The 20,324-nt window shown below is 39.2% G+C and overlaps 1 protein-coding gene across 1 annotated transcript in view; it reads left to right on the top strand.

Annotated features, from left to right (window-relative positions):
• The first annotated feature begins 5,570 nt into the window (after positions 1–5,570).
• The window catches only part of gcgra (glucagon receptor a), a 52,799-nt gene continuing 38,045 nt past the window's right edge, over positions 5,571–20,324 (top strand). Inside the window, exon 1 of the mRNA XM_085404148.1 lies at positions 5,571–5,878. The gene's annotated coding sequence lies outside the window, so the exon portion shown is untranslated. The remainder of the gene's footprint in view (positions 5,879–20,324) is intronic.

Raw genomic sequence — 20,324 nt, 5'->3', positions numbered from 1 at the left:
TTGGAGTGAACTGTACATGAAGCTTGAGACAGCTGCAGGATTGCATCATTGCCTTGACACACATACTGTATGTGCAGTAAGTGGCTTGAAAAGAACTGGAATGCAAAGCCAGGAATTTCTGTCCAGTCACTGTATATGAAGTTAAAAAAACAAACAGACATTACATCCAAAGCTGCCAGCCTCAAAACCATGACAGAATATTTACACACTGATATTATCAGCTGGTGTGCAAAAGAAGAACTCTGCCAAATGCCAGTTGAGTGGCCAGACTTTGAAAACAAGCTTGTCTCAAATTGCAAGGAGTACTAGAGGTCAGACCACAGGTGACCCAAACATACACAGCTAATGCACTCTCATCTGGTCAATTTTCTCTTTATTATTCCTTTTCCTGCGCAGTACTGAATGTTCCTGACACTATCTGTTCATGGCAGTAATCAATATTCTTTTGAAATGTTTTTTCAAACCTCGTGTCTAAGAAAAGTTTATCTTGGCAGCAGTGTACAAGTGTTCAAAGAAACTGAAGCACTAAAAAAATGTCCCCGTTTAATAACTGCGAAGTGCTGGTGGCCAGATGTTCCAGCTTTTGACTTTTATTTTTAAAACACACCCACTGTAATGTGCAGCTATTTCTTTTACAGTTTAATACTATCAACTTCTTGGTTGCAATAAATTTTTTTTAGTGTTCCTACTGTATTTATAGGTTATTACTGTAAAGTTTGAGTTCATGTCATCAACCATTTTATCTGTCTTTCTTCAGTATGACAACGTATCAGCTTTGTTGCATTAACCTCCTCTTTGCGCCATAAACTCCATAAAGATAAATGCAGACTGCGTAGTTGTGGTGGTACTGTAACACTGAACTTTGTCACACAAACAGCAGAACCTACATTGTACATCCACAGCAATCAGTTGTCAATATGTCCTGAGCTAATAAGAGAACAAAATTACAACATTATAAATTGGCCACTACCTCAGTGTTAACATGTTAACATCAACCTTTTTTATAGTCCAAAAAATCCTGTTTTTGCAGCGTATAAATGTACACTTTCCAAACCTTTTTGAGGAAGATACAGTACACTTATGATAAATGCCCCAAATAGAAAAGAGAATAAATCAAATGAACACTTAAGGCAAAGATAATTAATATTACTTTCCTCCGAATATTTCAAAATTAGCTTTTCACAGCCTACAAGAGCATCTATATGCACTACTACCATACTACTGCTACATTGTTGCCTGCATGCATCTTAGTTAATTTGACCACAACTGCAATTCCACTGGGTTTTGCACTTACTTGGCACAGCAATGTATGTTACAGTGAAAAATGTTCCATATGCCATATATTACAACTTACACAAAGATATAAAGCAGTGACATGGCAGCTGTATCATACTTACAACTATATCCCTATAAAACCATGAACTTATTCTGTTATCCAAACTATAGAGTTTAAGTAATTATTTTAGTAATTATGTAATTTAAGCATGACAGCAGTATTTTAATTTACTGACCTTTTAATACAATGTGTACATGACCTTTTGCAGTGACCTTATCTGTCTCTTCAAATGTTTACTTTGCATGCAGTTAGACAAACGTGTGTCCTGTAATCTAACTAGATTACATAAAACAAAAATACGGGTTTCAGTCTGCAGAGAAAGAGAGATAATTTTGGGGGGTTCAGAGGGGAAAAAATCATTTTAGTGTCTGTGTCATATTTTAATATTTGTAAATAAAGCTGTGTACTTGTTTGGTTTTGCTGTGCTGGCTCCCTCTGTTGGATGGTTGTGGAAATGCTGCACATCCTCCTAGCACACACTCACACAGACGACAATCACAAGCACGCATTTTTCTCTGTCATTTGGTTAATACTGTGTGGCTTATTCTATTTCCAGCCTGAGCACTCTTGCATATGTGAATATACCTAATGTGTTTTTTTTTGTTTTGCAGCCTGAGGGTCTTTTGTAAAGAACAAGGAATATGCCTTAGTTGTTTTCAGGCATTTCTCTCTTGCTCTCTTTTGTCTTTTACAGCTCATGAAATGATTCTAGAAAGAAAAATATATATAGACGGTGCCACAAGCATCAAGCCTTTGATATTTAGAGTTCAATAAATCCTATAAATGTGTCAAGCTAATTCAGGTCTGGGTATATACAATGTCTCAGAGAATGGGGTTGAGGGGGATGCATGTAATTTAAAAGCATTTCACTAAAGATGCAATGATGCCTGGCAGCTGGACACAATCATAGCATTTTGCAGCCTCGGGGAGCTTGAGGCGGTTTATAACATCGAGTCTCGCTCACGCCCAGCTCTTGCATATTTTGTGTTTCAGTTCTCGGGAACAAAAGTCACAGAAGCTGCTGCTTGCCATTTTTTACCCCACTCAAAACCTGACAGCTGTTGCGGCACAGGACTGATAAAAATATGTGCATGTAGAGAAATCTTATCGGCTGACACTGTCCGCTGCTACTGGCAATTTATGGCTTTACTTATCAGAAAAAAAAGAAAGATTATTTAACAAACTGTGAAAGGGTTAATGGGTCAAAACCAATAAGCACGATGAACTGACAGAATAAAAGAGCAGGACAGACTACTACAGAGCACAATGTAATAAGTGTATACTATAAGTGGCTGAGTAGTGTGTTTTACAATATTAGATTTAAGTGAAAAAGCAGTGTAGCAGATGTCTGCTTCATCTGAACAGAGCGTATTGACACATGCAAAAGGTCTTTGAGCCTTTTTTCGGTCAAAGTTCACTGTTCAATAAAGTGTGTTTGTGTTTTGCAAGAATGACCACAGTGTTTTTCTTCAGGGATTTAGTGCAACAGCGAACAGGAGACTTCATCTCCTTTTAATTTTAGTGCTTCATGCAGTCACTTTCTCCAAAGGCGAGGTGACTGATTAGTTGGTTGAAAGGCCAAGAAATCCCCCCTTCTGGAAGTCCCTATAGTGAGATAGGATTTTCTCATAAATAATAAAAAAAAAACGCTGACAGGACTCAATGCATTTTCAGTAGCTTGGTGAAAATGCGAGCTAATCCTTTTTGAAAACATTCATCTCACCGCACTCTAGAAAACAGCCCACATTCTGCATGTGATGGATCTTCTCCTAAAACCATGAATACAGACTACATCAAGGGTGAATATCACAGAGGAAGGCATTAATTATTTTGGGCTTGGCATTCTGTTACACCAAATTTAACCCTTATTTGCAGTAAAGAAATTTTGCTGCCCTAAATCCTCTCAGCATAAGCATTAGTTCTGCTCAGTATAACAAATTAAATGACCTTGCTAAGGATAAAGACTTACAGCAGTTTAGCGAAGCGGCTAGTGAGAGAAGAGGGAAAACATGAGATGTCTAGAGGGAGCAGGACAAAGTTCACCTCAGCCAATATGAAAGTTTGATCTCAGCCTCCCAAAAACACACACAAATATGTCCCAAAATAATACACTAATACTGGAAGACACGCCACGTAATGGGAGCACAGTGCAGTCCCTGGCTTATTGCAATACCACAGTCTTAGAGTCCAATGAAATCATAATGATGTAAATGTGATCTACATTTTATAGTCTTGCATCCTTCTGAATCTTGAAAATTGATCACTGACTTCATAATCTTTTAAATGCATGATTTCTTCATGGTAAAGATGAAAATGTTTTATCTGTATCATGCATAACAACAGTGTTTGTTTACTCTAGCATTTGATGCTAAGCCGACGGTACAGGACCTCCACTACTCTAGGGTCAATCCACAGATCACTGACTGCCTCCTGCAGCTCAAAAACATGGCTGCTCTCATGTGAAATATGTCCCATACCCCATCATATAGTAACCTTTTAAAACCACCTTAAGCAGAAATGACTTGAAGTAATAGTCTTCTGTATGTTGGTAGGTTTTGGCCCACTGCTCTTTACAACATTGCTTCAGTTCATTGAGGTTTGTGGGGATTTGTTTATGCTCTCTTAAGGTCCCACCGCAGCATTTCAATGAGCCATTGCTGCTTCTTGATTCTTTTTGTTTTTTAGACTTTCTGTTTCTGCTGGTGATCTGGGTATCAATGCCTGTTGCATGACCCCATTTCAATCAGCTTTAACACTCACAGAGATGACATTTAGCTCTAGAATACTTTGGTACTCAGAGGAGTTCATGGCCAACTCAGTGACTGCAATGTGCCAAGGTCCTGTGGCTGCAAAACAAGCCTAAATCATCACTCCTCCACCCCCAAGCTTGAGAGTTGGTATAAGGTGTTTGTGCTGATATGCTATTTGGTTTTCTCCCAATGCTTTATGGCCAGAAATCTCCCCTCCAGGCTTGTCTGACATTGTTTCAGAAGGCTTGTGGTTTTATCAGAGGCAGTTTTGCAAACTGATCCTTTTAAAGAGAAAAGGCTTTGGCTTGGCAATCTTTCCAGATAAACCAAACTTGTTCAGTCTTTTTTCTAACTTTACTATGATGACCTTCAACATCCAAAATGCTAACTGAGGCCTATAAAGTCTCAGATGTATGTCTTGGGTGTTTTTATTTTATTTTCAACTAAGTGCATTATAAGTACCTGGCTATTACTAAGGTTACACTTTTTTCCCCCCACATGACTGTATCTTCTTTTAGTGACATCGGTCTGCAGTGCTTTCAATGCACTTCAGTTTTGATCTGCACAATCTCTCAACAGCAGAGTGTCAGAGTGTATCTCAGAGTGCATTAAGTTGTAAGGCACACAAAGATTCCCTCAAAGCAAGTAGAAAGAAAATCTAGGCTCCTCCCTGAGCAGCTGATGCAGCTCGGCCTGTATTTACTGGCTGAGGTACTCAAACATATATTTGAATGCAACACACCTCCTCAGTAGATACAGTAAGAATAAAATGATGCTGAAGTTTGTTCTTGTGGTCTCGTGCCTAGTCTTTATACACTCCTGTAGTCTTTGGGTTTCAGTAGGGATACATCCATAGACTGCAGATGATGTCATTTTAAAAAACAAAACAAAAACATTTTTGGCCCTTTTAGCCAATTTATGACACACACATACACTATCTCCTGTGCAAAACTGAACAATAACTTGGAAAAAGATACTTTACGTCATTTTCTTTGTAGTTGCCATAATATTCACCAAATTCTGCAAGGTTTGTTACTTTTTCAGGCAGTGTTTAACTTTTACTCATGAGCATAGCATTAGACGAGTTTTAACTATAAGAAAAAAGACTTGTTTTCACATTTTAGTCTGTATAAATGAAGACTTTGAACAAACGCATGTCCTGAGAAGTCGTTAAAAACGTGAGACACTGTCTACAGATGTGGGACAGTAAGGCAAAGAATAATTGCGTTATTTATTTATTTTTATATTTTAAAAGGCATATAAGGTGTGTATGTAGGCAGAATGAGGCTCAGTTCAAATGTTTGCAGCTACCAGATGAATAAGACACGAGAACAAATCAGCCCTAATTAACGAAGAGCTCAGTGTCCAGTCCGAAATTCAAACAACCCACGTTCGTCAAACGACACAGAAAAACGCTACAACACCCTGACCCAGTGTTTAAATGACCCCCCTCCCCACCCCTCGTCACTTACGTCACACGGGTACAAGGAGCGCAAGTAAGCAGCTGTGCGCTCGCGCTCAGTACAAAGACAGACCCAAACCGTTCACTTTAATACATTTATTTAATATCTTTGTATTATTATCATTTTTCCGTACTTTTAAGAGTTTCGCCAAATTCCTCAAACAGTTCTCCCGACAGGGCAGACAACTTATCTGCGAGGCGAGCTGTAATTTATTGTGAAAGTTGGATTAGAGCGGAGCCGCGTGAACTCACCGGGAATACGCGGCTCAGATGATGAGCAGCGGTGAAAGATCACATCTGCAGAATCGGCGGAATCCCGTGCTGTCAACGGTAATTTGCCTTGCATTTATTTTTGATTGAGTTTAGTTTAATTTGATATTTGATATTGACACAAGTGAGCTCGTTCACGTGAGCAGAATCTCATCATTCTGGCCATGTTGCAGGCTGTGATGGACCTTAAAATATCTATTACCAAGAAGGGTTTTAATAAAACTCTAACGGTATTATTATTATTTTCCGAAATTGGAATTGCCGAAACGAAATGAAAGGATTTCTCTCTCTCTTTTTCTGCTGCATGTTCGGACACATTTACATTTCTGGAAACGTGTTTCTGGATCCCTCCAGTTGCATTTAGTGTCACTTATCGCTAATGTTCAAAGGCCGTGTTATCTAAATGGTCTTTTATCTGGGATCTTGAGTCCCACATGTCAAAGACACGAGTGTTCTGTGGATAAATGGTTGTGCAAAAATACAGAAACGGTGTGTTGTATTACTGGTCTTACACAACAGCACATTGAAAAAAATATTAAAATGATAGAAGCAATAATTGAAGGATGAATAAAGTTTTCTCCTGACTCCTTTACAGCACGTGCAAATAGTATATTAAGCAAATCATTGTGGAAAAGCAAGGATCAATTTTTAAGAATCTCTTAATCTTAAAGTGGATTTAAATTGAACGTACAGGCTTAATTTAGTGTTAAATGTGACTTTGCTGCTTTGCATTCTCCCGTAGCCTACAGCGCTACGGTGTCCACAGTGTACGAATGGCAGTCGAGAGGCCTTATTAGCTCAGCCAGACTAAACCTAGTCCACTTCAGTCCAAAACAACGGACCACTCAGCTTAAAGTAGTCACCCTCTTCACGCAATTATTTGCAACTGTTTCAGAGAGAGTTACAAAATACATGTTAGGAACCTGAAGATTTTTAATTAACACCATGTGCATATGTGTAAATCTATTTGTTTGTTGTGTTTTGAAATTTCAATGCAGCAGCAAATTAACTCCCGCGACCCTGTTCTGTATGCCTACGCATGCATCTAATAATGTACAGGCAGAATAATTACAGTCGTGTTTCTGTGTGCATAAAATACATAAGAATTTAATTGTTAGGGGACTTAATTGTCCACAAGTGTTTCTGATCCTAATTAAACCTACTTGAGCAGCATCACATGAGAGAACATGTTGGTCCTTAGTCCCCTGTGCATTTTGCATAGTGTGGCTAATAAATGTGCCCATTGTTAGGCAAACACCTCTGGCACATTACTAAACAAGCATATTCATTACTATTACAGCTGCTGCTGCAGTAATGCATCAGAGAGGCATGCTCCTCGGTGGGTCTGTGTGTGCAGGTGCACTCGGTGAATGAGTGGTGCCCCACTGGATGATGTATTTAGTCTTAATTTGCAAACATTAGTGGGTGGCACAGAAGTTTCAGTGCATACAGAATAAACATTACTGAGGTTTTGCGATACATAAAGTGAGCTTCTGCTCTGTAAGTGCAGCTACAATCAGTGTGGCAAACTTTCCACAGTCATGAGTTTCGGTATAGCCACAGATAAAAATGCTGAATGACAATACAGGGATCGCTGGATTTGTTACATAGATATAGGACCTTCATATGCATGCAGTACATTGTGGTTTGGAACAACTTTCCAGCTAAATGATTCAGACTGCGATCTGGTCTCAGGGGCCAGAGAGTGAAAGCTGGGAGTGCTTTCTGACCTTCTCACTGCCCTGAGTGCTGTTAGCTAGTACTTTACACCACGATCAGCTGCAGGATCCCAAAGCTCTAACAGAAAAGAGTTCTTTAAGAAGAAGGTGAAAAAAGGATTTGTTGTTCTTGGTCAGAGTTCACATAGAAAGGACGCACTGAAAGTCAAGTGGCTCCACTCACTATCACTGCTATATCTCTTCATTCAGTTTTGTTTGGTAACAAAAAGTGTGATATTAGTTGTGGGACTTTTTCCTTTCCTTTAAATGAAAATACAGCAGGTGTTTTTTGTCAAAGTCTCTATGGTAAAGCAAGAATAAATGTGTGTTTGTCATGGAGTTAGTTTTGTGTCTTTATCTTGTAGTCAAGTAATGTAGGTTTTGTTGTTTTTCTTAAAAAACATTTGGCATGTTGAGATGAATATCATGGGAGGGACCTGTGGTAATAGAGACACGGCTCTACTGGTCAGTGTCAACTGGACAACATCCACAGTTAGTAATTGTGAGAGGGAGTCCATGAAATAGAGAAAGGAGTTTAGTTGTCCTCTACATGAGAATCAGCTCAACATCAATGGGCTGAAATGTATTTAACGTTAATTTAGGAAATACATCTTTACAAAATTAAGTACATTTGTAAAGGACATTTTCTTTTCCTCCAGGAAAAGAAAGTATGTTTACGTATGTTTTAATTTCAAACCTGCTGTTTAGTTGCATTGAAGACACTTGAGTAAGGTCATTATATTGTGGTCAGTGTCGTCATCTAAGCAGCCAGATAACTTACAAAAAACCCCTTTGTCAGATTTTACTTAATACCAGTGCAAAACATTAATATGTTTATACATCAGCTGTCCAAAGTTGCTTCACTTCATTTTGTTTTTTATTTTTTATATGAAAACACAATGGGAGCATCTGATAATTTACATTACACCATTACACATAAGTGAATGAGTTTGACCCAGCAGGTAGTTTTTTTTAAAAACGCAGCAAAGAGATTCATTTACGGATAGACAACATTCAAAAATAGCCATGGTTTCCTAATTATGAGACGCCTTAACAAGACAAGGATGAGAGACACAACAAGAACAGAGAAATACAGCGTCCTTGGTAATTTCTTGCAGCTTAACTTTGTACTTTTCCCTCGGCTGTGGTTAAGACAATTGAGACGAGAGAGGGAGTAATAGCGAAGAGATAACGATAGAGAGTGTCTGGAGAGACAAAAGAAGAGAACGTGTGAGCGAACAAAGGAGACAGAACGAAGAAGGTGATCCGGAGAGCCTCAGCTGGATTAACGCTCGTGGAGGTGTGATAGACAGGTGTGAGTGTAAGAGTGTGAGTGTTTGTGTCAGCCCCATCAAGTGACCATGGATGTCCTGTGTGGCACGGCATCCTCCAATTCAATTGGACCAATGCAATTGAACCAGGGGCTCTAAGAATAGCTTCCACTACAAAGTGCTGTCACTCTGTTAAAAGAGAAGTCCACAATATCCATCTAGATATTGCTGCTAGGCTCCACTTAGCCCTGTGCCCCCTCCAGCTCATAATAGCTTGACCGCAAAACACACATACAATGTGAATACACTCATACCTGCATGAGCAAACACAAAAATTCTCGGGAGATCGAACTGTACGTGATATTTCATCGTCTCTATCCTCAGGCCAGTCCATGCAATTAAAGAAGAAAGAAAAAGGAGTAAAAGTCATCTCTCTTATGGATCTGTGCATCATATTGGGGATTAAGGAAGTCAATTATTGTTATAGTGTAATCAGAGAGCATGTGAAAAGAAAGAAAAAGAAAAAAAAATACAGTTTTAGTTTTTTTTTTTAGACTGACTACATTACCTGCATATTTCCTTCATGACTAGATCAGAAAAAGGCAAATTCTATTACACAGAGGCACACAAACAAATTTCATGACTCATTTGGACATAAACAAAATTACTGAAATCTCTGTGAAGTGCATGCATAAATACAAATGTATACATTATGTGCTCTCTTTCTGTCTCTCCAGCTCAGTCAACAGCAATAGGTGAAAATGTTTTGCACCGCAAATCTATTATTCATGTTGGCACAAAAGTAATGAACCGAAAAGCTGCTGTTGCACTATCATAAATTTGACATTGCTGTTTTTTTTGTCTAACAAATAGAAAAGAAGTGCAGAGTGTTCCTGTCAGAGTGCATCTTTTTAAGAAGACAACTGAAACGGGGAAATTACTGTTGTCCTAAAACAAACTCTCAATTTGCTAGCTAGGAAAATGTAAAAACAACAACAGAAAAAATTGAAATTGCAATCGCTGTAACGTACTGTGGCCACTGGGTGCTAAGGCTGTGGCGCCATCTGAAGAGGCCAGGGTTGGGGATCAAATCAGTAGCCCTGTGGTTAGGGGACAATGCTCCTACGTGTGAGTCAAAGCAGCCAAGAGAGGGTAAAATAGCAAGTGAAAAGCTTAAAATGCATTGTGATTATGCAAAAATCCAGTAAAGTGGGGTGATTGTTGCTGAAAGGCAAGCAGAGATGATACTCACCCTTCCATGTTCCCCATCAGTGTTGTATGGGTAATATTACTATTGCGAATATTAAAGGTTGAGCTCACACAGTACCATCATATTGTGTACTATCATATCTTTGTAGTATGGCTTTCTCTAAAAGAAAAACATTTCTTAATCTGATTAGAAAAACAGCCCTACACCTTAATGGAAAAAAAGAAATACATTAGTATAATAAAAGCAAACTGAATTGAAGCTTTAGTATTGTGTGACATGGTTAATATTTTTTAAGAAATGAGGGAGAAAAAGAAAATCAACTCATTAAACTTGCATCCAGCCAACCAAGTGATTATTCATACTATGTCCCAATCGGAGAAACACAGACACCAATAATCAATTAACTGATATATACTAGAACTAAACTATAACAAAGACTTTAGGCTCTAAACCATACGTACACAAACTTAAAACCTTGGGACATTCCAGAGATCACAGTACCCTCTTCATTTTGTGAATTTTCTTTATAAAGGTTTTCCTGGCTAAAACTAATCTGCTGAAATGAAAAATCACAGTAATATCCTCACTTACTTTCTAACTGTCCTTCTGCGGTAACATGCAGATTGCAACTGATCTTAGAGCAGTGAAACATAATTAACATATAGTGCATGCAATACTGATTAAGTGCAAAGAACCACAAAAAAGCTCCTGGCCTCTTAGCTTCCAGGACACACCCTTGAAAATGACAGCAGCTACAGACTCCAGTGGCTCAGAGTCAAGCTTGCCTCCAGAGACAGTAGCCAAGTGCGGCCACAAGATGGCAGCAACTTATAGTTTGTATGCAAACATGCAATGTCAGACACTTTATAGGACGGAACGCTGTATGAAATGTAAGCCAAGTTTTGTATACAGGCAAAAAGCTTTATTTAAACACACACAAAATTACCTTGGCTTGAATTACTGTCACATAGAGTTGGTTTCTAAATAAATCTATTAATAAATTTGTTTTTGTTTCTTTTCATTTTGATGCGCTTTCCATGAACTAGGAGGCAGTCACCGATAACTTTATTTATTCAGTTTGATGTATGCCAGGTGGCGCGCATTGTCACAATGTGTAACCATAGTTAGTGTAACCATAGCGCAAATTTGGTTAGTCTACCCAACCGCATGATTTGTGACGTTCTATGCGGATAAAAGAGTGCAGCTAGCATTTAGTGGAAAAGTCAAAGGTAAATGTGCGGACATTGTCCTTTTTTTAGCCGTAACTTGACACGTGTCGGTAGGTCTGCCTTCAACACATCACCTCGGTGACCTATCGGAAAGCCACTACACACACACATCCATGGTCACAAGTGCGCACACCCGATCTTTATTTACACAATTAAACAGGAAAAATTAGAACTAATCCCTTTCTGTTAGCAGCAGGAAACATCTACTGCTTATTTAATATACATCGACGTCCACGTAGCTTCGAGGCACAGTTTAATGGTTGACTTTGCTGTTCCAACTTTCAGGTGCGCACTGGGTTAAACTGATAAGATAAGAGGTTATTAAATCTTCCCAAGTACACTCAGCAGAGTGTCAATAGCAGAGCGCCATCTCAGTTCCTTTATGAAACCACTCCAACACCTGTAGGAAAAAATTTAATTAGTTATTTGCTTTTAAAGAGCAATAAACTGATATATATAGCACCAGAAAAGGACTTACCCAGTGGTTGCCTTACACCTTCCCTCATTTTTAGCCTTTTTTGTTATGGCTTAAAAAAGAAAAACCTTGCGCCTACTCTGGATGCTCATTGCTGCTTCTTTTGTTTACTCCACACAACGCACAGTGCAAGCTAGACTGTGCTCTTGTTTCTTTGCCAGTATGTGCACACTTAATGTCTTGGCTGGAAACTATTTCCCTTGATGCCCATCTGGGCCATGTCCCGATGTTGCTCTCTGGTCTCTACGTAGCGTCTGCTGCCTTTTCCTGCATGTTCTCTGCTCCGTACCCACAGCAGAATCAGATATGAAGTGCAGCACATTCCATCACTTACTGTGGCCCGTGTGGCAGGCAGCATTGTACCTTCCTGCCCCTGTGAACAAAAGACAATCAATCTTACATGCCCAAAGAGTCCACTCATGGTGCACAGACTGAACTGTTTCTGCAGTGTCGACCAAAAGCGATCAGAGCTTTTGCGGTTGCCAAGAAAACAGCCAAATAGTGGTTTTCAAATTGATTTAATATATAATTGCGCTATAGAATGTGCCTTACAGTCTCAGTCAGAAATCATTGCATCATTGTTTTTTCCAATTTCACACACGCTGAACATAAGAAACCTATTATAATGGAGTAAATAGAGGAAAACCAGAAATGCGGCGCTCAGAAACCAAATGCATCATTTCATTCTTGGTTCTCTAGGAGCTTTGCTATTTCAGCTTCAAAGCACGAAGATTTACCACATTCCTTTTGGATATCAGCCATGCACTGAGACTCGTAAATTATGTCCTTCCTTTCTTCATTCCGTCAGTTTAAGAAGGTCCCATGGAATAGTTTGAGGATTTATTTTCCCAGTGTATGAGCCCGTTAAGGGAAGTTGAGAAGCGTTATGCACCCTTTTCAGTCAGTACTTGTTTAGTGTCATAAGAAGAACAATTGTTGTGAAATTAAATTTGTTACAAGAGTGCACTTTTTAAATCTTTCATTCATACCTTTGAATGGTTGGTGGAAGGTTTTACTGCTGTGGTGTCTGAAGCACACTGTACATTCCTCCATTCATAAAAATTTTAACCATTGGGAGGACGTATCTTTTAAAGTTTGCATTTGTTTTCTTTTTTTGTTGTTGTTGTTGTTGTTTGTTTTGAAACTAAATTTAGGCTTAAAAGCTAGAGAGTGAGCCCTACTTAGTAAAGCTTTCTGATGGTCAGATTTTAAAGGCGTCCCTGTGATTGCTTTGATTGCTAGCGGATTGCCACAGTAACCTGTAGCTAGTAAGGAAGATGTCAACTGGTCTATCCAACTAACTATCGCTCAGAGCGGTAGTTCATGTGACCCAAAAGGGAAATAGACAATGTTTGGACTGAACAACAACTGAACCACATTTAAAAACAACAGTGAACAGCTGTACAGTACAGGTTCACTACTGCTTAGTGAAGACAAGTTGGCAAACTGCAGCCAAAGCAATCCCAGAGATGTTTTCAGTGGAGCACTGTTTACCTCTTCGTGACCAGTTTCACCTAGCAACAGCAACCATGTCCAGAAACCACTGAACAATCAGTTGTAGAATATACATTTTTCCCTAGCAACCAGAAGTTGCTAGGGAAAAATGTCACTGACTGGTCTCTAGGTGTGACTGGGGCTTTAGCAATCATAGTACCTGCCAGTGCCAGTGTCAGTGGGTCTCTAGGCCCATGTGAAAGAGACCTTATCTGTCTCTTCTGCTCAATTCAGTTTTATTTATATATCACCAAATCACAACAACAATTGCTCCAATGCACTTAAATCACAATACTTAAATTGTTGTGATGACGATATAAAAAGAGAACGTGAAAACTCTGAGTTACATGGTGAAACCTGGTTCAAATCAAAGATAGGACAAAAACAAGTCCACTCATCATGATTCTTTGATTATTCAATTCTATTCCAATTCATGATTGGATAAGCTTTACTAAATCCAAGCTGTAATTGGGTAAAAGGCACACCCTGGACATGTTGGAGAGAGACAGAATCATCTATCTAGCCAGCCTGTAGATTTGAACCCATGACCCTCTTATTGTCACTGAATCACCATGCTGTTGTTTAAAAAAAAGAAAATAAAAGTGAAATGCAAAATGTTGGCATCCAGATTCCTGTGTGGCCCCTGTAACACCGTTGTCTATTTTAAATGGTTTTTTTGGGTTTTTTAAAATAAATCTCTGCCACCGTTAGTTAAGACGAGTCTGCAATAACAGAAGGAAAGAGATTGAAGAGAATGAAAACAGAAAGCAAAAAAAAAAAAAAAAGAAGAAGAATGACAACAGCAGGTTACCAATGACAGGAGTAAGCAGTGATAGATGCTGTCATTTTTCAGAAGCTGCTGGCTTCACAGAGATAGCACGCAGCCAGGAGACCGTGTTGGCCTCTGTTTTTTGTTTTGTTTTACTTTGATTTCGCTCGCTCAGTTCAGTGATCAGTTTTGTTTTTACTCACTGGTTGGGTTTAGGAAAAGGTTGCGGTGCTGAAATATGAAGAGTAGCCAATGAATCAAGAATCCCTGCTCAAGAGTACATATGTAATCCATTAGGAGTGAGATGCAGTGCATCATGGACACGTCTTAGATGCAACTGTGTCTTTTTTACAAAAACCCATATTCAGTACCCCAAAAATGAAAGCAGACCGGTATTGCTCTATTATTTATCTTTTTAGGAAGAAAGATAAAAGAGGTACTGAATGACAGACTGCATTGCACTGGTATTGCTTTACTTGGCATCATCTAAGACTGCACCAAGCCATGTGACTCTTTTGTCTTTGTAGATTTCCTATATTAATCTGTTAGGGCCTAAATGAAAAATAAGTTTTTCAAAGTCACATATATTTGTCTGTCACCCGCAATGATTTTATAAAGTGAGTAGCTGCATATGTGTGGGAGTAGAGTATCTTTGATATTTGAGCTCAGCAGATGTGAAACAGTAAGATTTCCGCTCTCTTTGCCATATGTTAATACTTAGACTAAATTCTGAGGGTCTTTTGTAAATCGTGCTTTACAGAAAAAACAAAAAAACCTGCTCATTAAGTGTAATCAGTGTTGTAGATGGACTGGGATATGTCGCCTCACAGGCTGAAGGTCATGATTGGAATTATTTCTCAGATAAGTCATGACAGAAGTCAGTGGGTTGTGATGATGGAGACATATCACTTGTGCTCTCTCTCTCCAAGATGAATCACCCAGTCAGACTCATATGATTATACACTAATGACCGACCTACACGCATCAGTTTGCTGAACAGGGGCCATGTGCTTGTAGCCTTTCAGCCGGGCCACTATGGGTCAAGCTGTGGATCAAAATTTGAGGTGACAGATACGTTCACGTCTCAGTGGGGCGTGACAGTACGTCTGTTCCGCACGAGGTCAAGTCCTCCTCGGTGCGCGCTGAAATATTTCCATACAAAGTACAGACTTGAGCGTTTATCAGAGAGGAATCAATACCTGCATAGGAGCAGCAAAGGATTTAAAAAAGATCAAAGAACACAGGAACGCTTTCACTTTTGTAAACTCTGAAGCAGGCAGAGGTATCGAGCAACTTTCCATTTGTTCAGATCCACATCGGTTAGGTGCTAAAAATACCCCCTGCTCCCTTGTTGTATCTATATGAGTTGAGGGTCAAACATAGATCCTTTTGCTCCCTAACACAGCCTATTATCACAGTAGAGAGCACAAACAACAGTTGCTTTATCTCAGTGACTGCTCAGCTGGAAACTGTTGCAACCATGCTTCTTCTGTGGGCTTTGGGTCGCACATCAGGACAACTTTTCTCCATCAACAGACAAATAATCTCTGAATTCTCGTTCACTCATCATTTCATAATGAAATGTTTTGTTGTTGTTTTTTTAAATGCCCCTGCTCCAATGTATGTATTTTTTGAAGGTTTGGCAAATTTTAAACTGCTTCCATCCTGCTATTTCTGCAAATCTAATCCTCGCTGAGTATATAAAACAACTATAATCTTTGTTTGAAGGCCCAAGATGTCACAGAAGAAAAGCAAACACTTTGAATAGAGTTGTGCATGCACTTGTCATGTTAAATCAACATAGTTTACTCAAAGTGAGGTCTTCATGCAAAGAGCATGGCGCAGAAAATGCTTCAGGTCACAGAAAGTAATCAGAAAAGTGCAGCGACTGGCTGCCTCCTCCACATAGCGAGGCTCTGTAAGACACAAGGTAAACAACAGCTAAAGTACAGAGGATTAGACAAAAGGAAAGCAGATTGCTGCGTAGTCAAAAAATGTTCTACATTTTAAGGATTAAAATAAATAGAACATTTCTGGTCATGTCCATGAGAATCTGGAAAATTTGTTTCAGTGTTTTCTTGTTTTAATTTAAAAAAAAGATGAGGTTTTCATAAGATGTTTTTCATGTGGTCTTATTTTTGATGTTAAACGTTTGGCTGTACAACTGTTCAGGTGCACAGTTTGTTAATGGGTTTCCCATTGAATAGAGCCCAAGTATCGCATCAAAGTGCATAACTGAACCCCTGAATCCAGTGTTGGATATAAGTCAGCATCGTGTTAAATCTTGTGTACCCAAGAAAATTGGGTTTCCTCCAACAATTTGTATTGGAAACCAATGTCGTAGAGGCCTTCCTCTCAGTGTTCTTCTATTTTGTCAATGGCTCTGGTGACGTGACTAAGGGGACAAAAGTAAACTTTCCTGCCTAACTCACCTTTTCCACCTTTTAAAACCAAAACAGGTAAACTGATGTTTGACGGAGCAGTCTTAACCAGCTGTTGCTGTGCTGAAAACACAGTGGAATTTAAGTGTACAGTAAGAGACGAGAACCAACATCCAGCGGAGACTACGTTATGCTGTATTCAAGCAGTAAGATCGTCCCTTATGAGGCGGAATCTGCTCAGAACAAGAGGTTTCAGTCTCAGGCTACTGTAGAGCATCTTTATACAATTTTGATTGTTACTGATTTGAATGAATTAGAATATGGATATTGTTTTGTATATACATACAAACAGTTCAATATGAGGTCTGGCCTCATCTAATGTGATGCAGTCACCTGTGTGTGCATAGATTGCTCAAGCTTTTGGATCTGTTGTTGACAAATTGCTCTCCCTATTTCTGGATGAGTACAGTCTGCAGCTGTGCAATGGTTGCTGGTTGTGGCTGCCCTCTAATGAAACCGCTGACCCAGCATGTCCCACGTCCAGTAAGGCGGCATGTCGGAACTAGATTTTTTTCCAAGGAAGTATCTCCTCATCCTGAGAGATTAGCACTACTACATTGTCCACATTGCACTACTATATTATACAGCTTCAGGCTGGATGTGCCAGTACCAGCTTGAGCAGCTCATCTCAGTTTCTCTCAGATTTACACCAAGAACAATGAGACTAGAGAGGCTCCAGGGACAGTTTTGGACATATAGCAGGATCCAGCACGCCAATAGCTCAACGTTGGTCATCTTTACTCAGTTGTGGCACTAATGATCACTGATGGTCAAGTTACTTGAAAAAAGTAATTATTAACTAATTACTGATTACTTCTCCAAAAAGTAATCCCATTACTCTACTGATTACTTATTTGCAAAAGTAATTAGTTACTTAGTTACTTTTTAAAAATATGATACCCAACTTGAATAAGTAATAAAGCAATAGACCTTTCAGTCCCCCCCAAAAATTGAATTTATGTATGCTGTATGCATTTTGTTCATTCCTAAGTTGTGAGTCTACACAACAGCCAAAAATAGTCTCTAGTTATTAACATCTGAAATGATGAAGGCACTTGAAAAGTAACACAAAATTATCTGCCCTTCCAGAAAAACAAAAACTTTTCAGAAGTACTTAAGGTTTTGTGAGAGTACAAGACCCTGTTCAGTCTTTCCCTCCCATGCTTCTAGACTTCGGATTGGCCAACCTATCGTTTTTAGCATTTACATGTGGACGGAGACATTTTTTAAAACTGCATGTGTGGACGGGATTTCTTTAAAAAAAAACAAAAAAAAACGGAAAATCCTTTCAAAAATACTTGTGTACGTGTGGACATAGCCTGAGTCCTGTCATTCTTAAATCTATTTTCACCTGTTTAGCAGGAGCGGAGCAGGTGGAGGTTTGCCCAGTGCCGCAGCGGTCATGACAGCGGTAGGATCCGGGGGTTTCTCCGTGAATTTCATATTCCCGAGGCAGCTTGCTAGGTACTTGCTCAGAAATTTAAGGGGTTTTTTTCGCTGTAAAAAGAAGTTTTCTTCCCACGCAGTGTACAGCAGACGCTAATGTTTTTGTCACTTTTTACAGAAGCAAACTCAAAGTAAGGTCAGTACTTCCACGAATTAAATGCTGCACAATCGTACTCTCTCCCGCACTCTATATATTATCCATTGTTGATCTGCACACGTCTGTTACCACGAATGTCCCCTTACATCATTGTCATGAGACACTCTCACAAACAAAATCACGGTTTAGTAACGCAGTAATGCCACGTGCTTACGGGAAAGTAACAGCAACAGTAACAAATTTTCTTAAATTAAGGATTTAATATTAATTTAAATTAATTTAAATTAAGATCTCAGGTTTTATGTGTAGTTGAACATCTTTACACTGACAGAAAGGCTACAGTTTAGTGCTATAAAAATCAAATTGAATTGGTCCGGGCCACTTAGCATCAAAGTGGGCTGTGTGTGGCCCACACTGCGAGAAGAGTTTGACATCCCTTATTTAGTATTATTCTATTTCCTGTCATGAAATTGTTGACCTCACAAGCCCCCAGACAAAAGAACCAATTGTCTTTATTGAGCTGTCTGTGCACAATATTAAGGGAAGCTAATATGCTCAAGGAGTTGAGAATATTATCAGTTTTCTCATCTATCTCCCTACTTAGAACTGTGACTTTAATACAGAACATACGCCCATTGCCTTGAATGGTTTTTCTTATGCTATTAGCCAACAAATTTATAACTTCTTTGGCATTAGTTATTGGGTGTGTCTGACGAACTCTAACAGGACATGCGTCTTACAGCTTACACATAAACCAAATGTCACTGCCGCAGTGCTGCTTGTCGTTAGTGCTGTAATTGGTAAACGGTTTGGAATGAGTATGTAAATTAAGGGATTTGAATTGGAGACAATGTGAGACTAATGTCTCCCAGAGGAATATTTTTGTTTGTGCTACCTTACCATGAATGAAGTCTTTCTCTTTGGTTTTCAGTGGCGAGGATTGTTAGTTGGAGTTGAAAAACAACATGCCCTCCTCCTTCACTGAACAGACCGCTGAAGTCAGTGTGTCTTTGACGGGAAGTTGGACGTGGGCCTCTGTGTTTTGTGTACACAGTGAGGGAGACATTGACCTCTCTTCATATGTAGCACTCAGACATGCACAACGTGCAGCCATCTGTTATAGGTACAAACACAAATTTCTGGTGCTAGTTTTACTGATTCATTTAAAAAAGCATACAGAGCAAAATAACTTCTGCAGTCTTCTCTGACATATGCTGCGCTGTCTTGCACTGGTGCTGTTTATGCGAACAGTAAGGCTGTGTGACAGGATCATTGCAATACTAAACCGATGTTAATGTCATAGCCGGCTTCAAACTGGCTATGGCAGTAATGTTACATCCCCAAAAAATTTTCTCCGTGGAAAAAAAATCAAATACTGCCATTTTGTCAGCAGCCAGTGATGTTGCAGGCGTAGGCACAAGATGTCCTTTGATGCCTTGATGCACTGGTTAGATCAAAACTTGGTGATGGTTCAATTTGGAAAAGTTTATATAGGGAGGCATAAGGGCTGAAGAAATAAATTTATAAATGCAGAAGTTTTGTTTGTATCATTTTTGCTAAAGGCTGCATGGTTTATATGATTTATTGCTTACAATTTGTTAGTTTTAAACAAACAAATCATAAGGAGGTTTGGGTTAAAGAAACTCTGCTGAGGCAGAGGTCTCAACAGGGTTAGGGTCACTGGTGAATATAAACTGGCTGTAAGTGTGAATGTGACTGTGAGTGTCATGTGATAGACTGGCTACTTGTCCAGGGTATACCCCGCCTTTACCCTGTGACAGCTGGGAACCACCGGGCAACCCTAAGTTGTATAAGCAGAAGATGGATGGATAAATAGATTCATTGATATTACTAATAGCAATACCTTTAGTAATTGGATTGTCTTCTCAGTTAAAAAAAACAAAAACGAAGTCTGCTGTGTTTGTCCCATGACTCACTGATCCCGTTGCTCTTGTGGTCATCCTTGATATCATTTAGCTGCTTTCCCATGGTTATATTCAAATTCCACTATCTTGGACTGCAGTTTTTGTCAGCAGGCCTTCTTCTGCTCTGGAGATGTGCTGCAAATTTGGTGGACACTAACCAGAACCTAGGGACAAGTGTAGAATTTCTGCAGTTAAACAGCCTGTCATTGCTAGCTGCAGTCCATGACTAAGATAGACACTCACATGAGAAGCAGCTGATTCGATCTCTCAGTTTTTCATTTGCTACAAATTATTTTGCAAATGAAAGTCGAGCAAAGCAGAAACGTATGAATGGTATTATTTAATTGTTTAAATATATGCGTGCACCCCATTTGCAACATATGCACAGTATGGAGTTATGCTTCTTAACAAGTGGCTTGTACACTGTGCTG

The sequence above is a fragment of the Rhamphochromis longiceps genome, linkage group LG4 (genome assembly GCF_057381845.1).
Source record: "Rhamphochromis longiceps isolate RC_006_pf linkage group LG4, R_longiceps_female_GT1.1, whole genome shotgun sequence".
Lineage (NCBI taxonomy): Eukaryota > Metazoa > Chordata > Actinopteri > Cichliformes > Cichlidae > Rhamphochromis > Rhamphochromis longiceps.
Note: the sequence above shows the minus strand (reverse complement) of the source record. Positions and strands in the feature narration are given on the sequence as shown.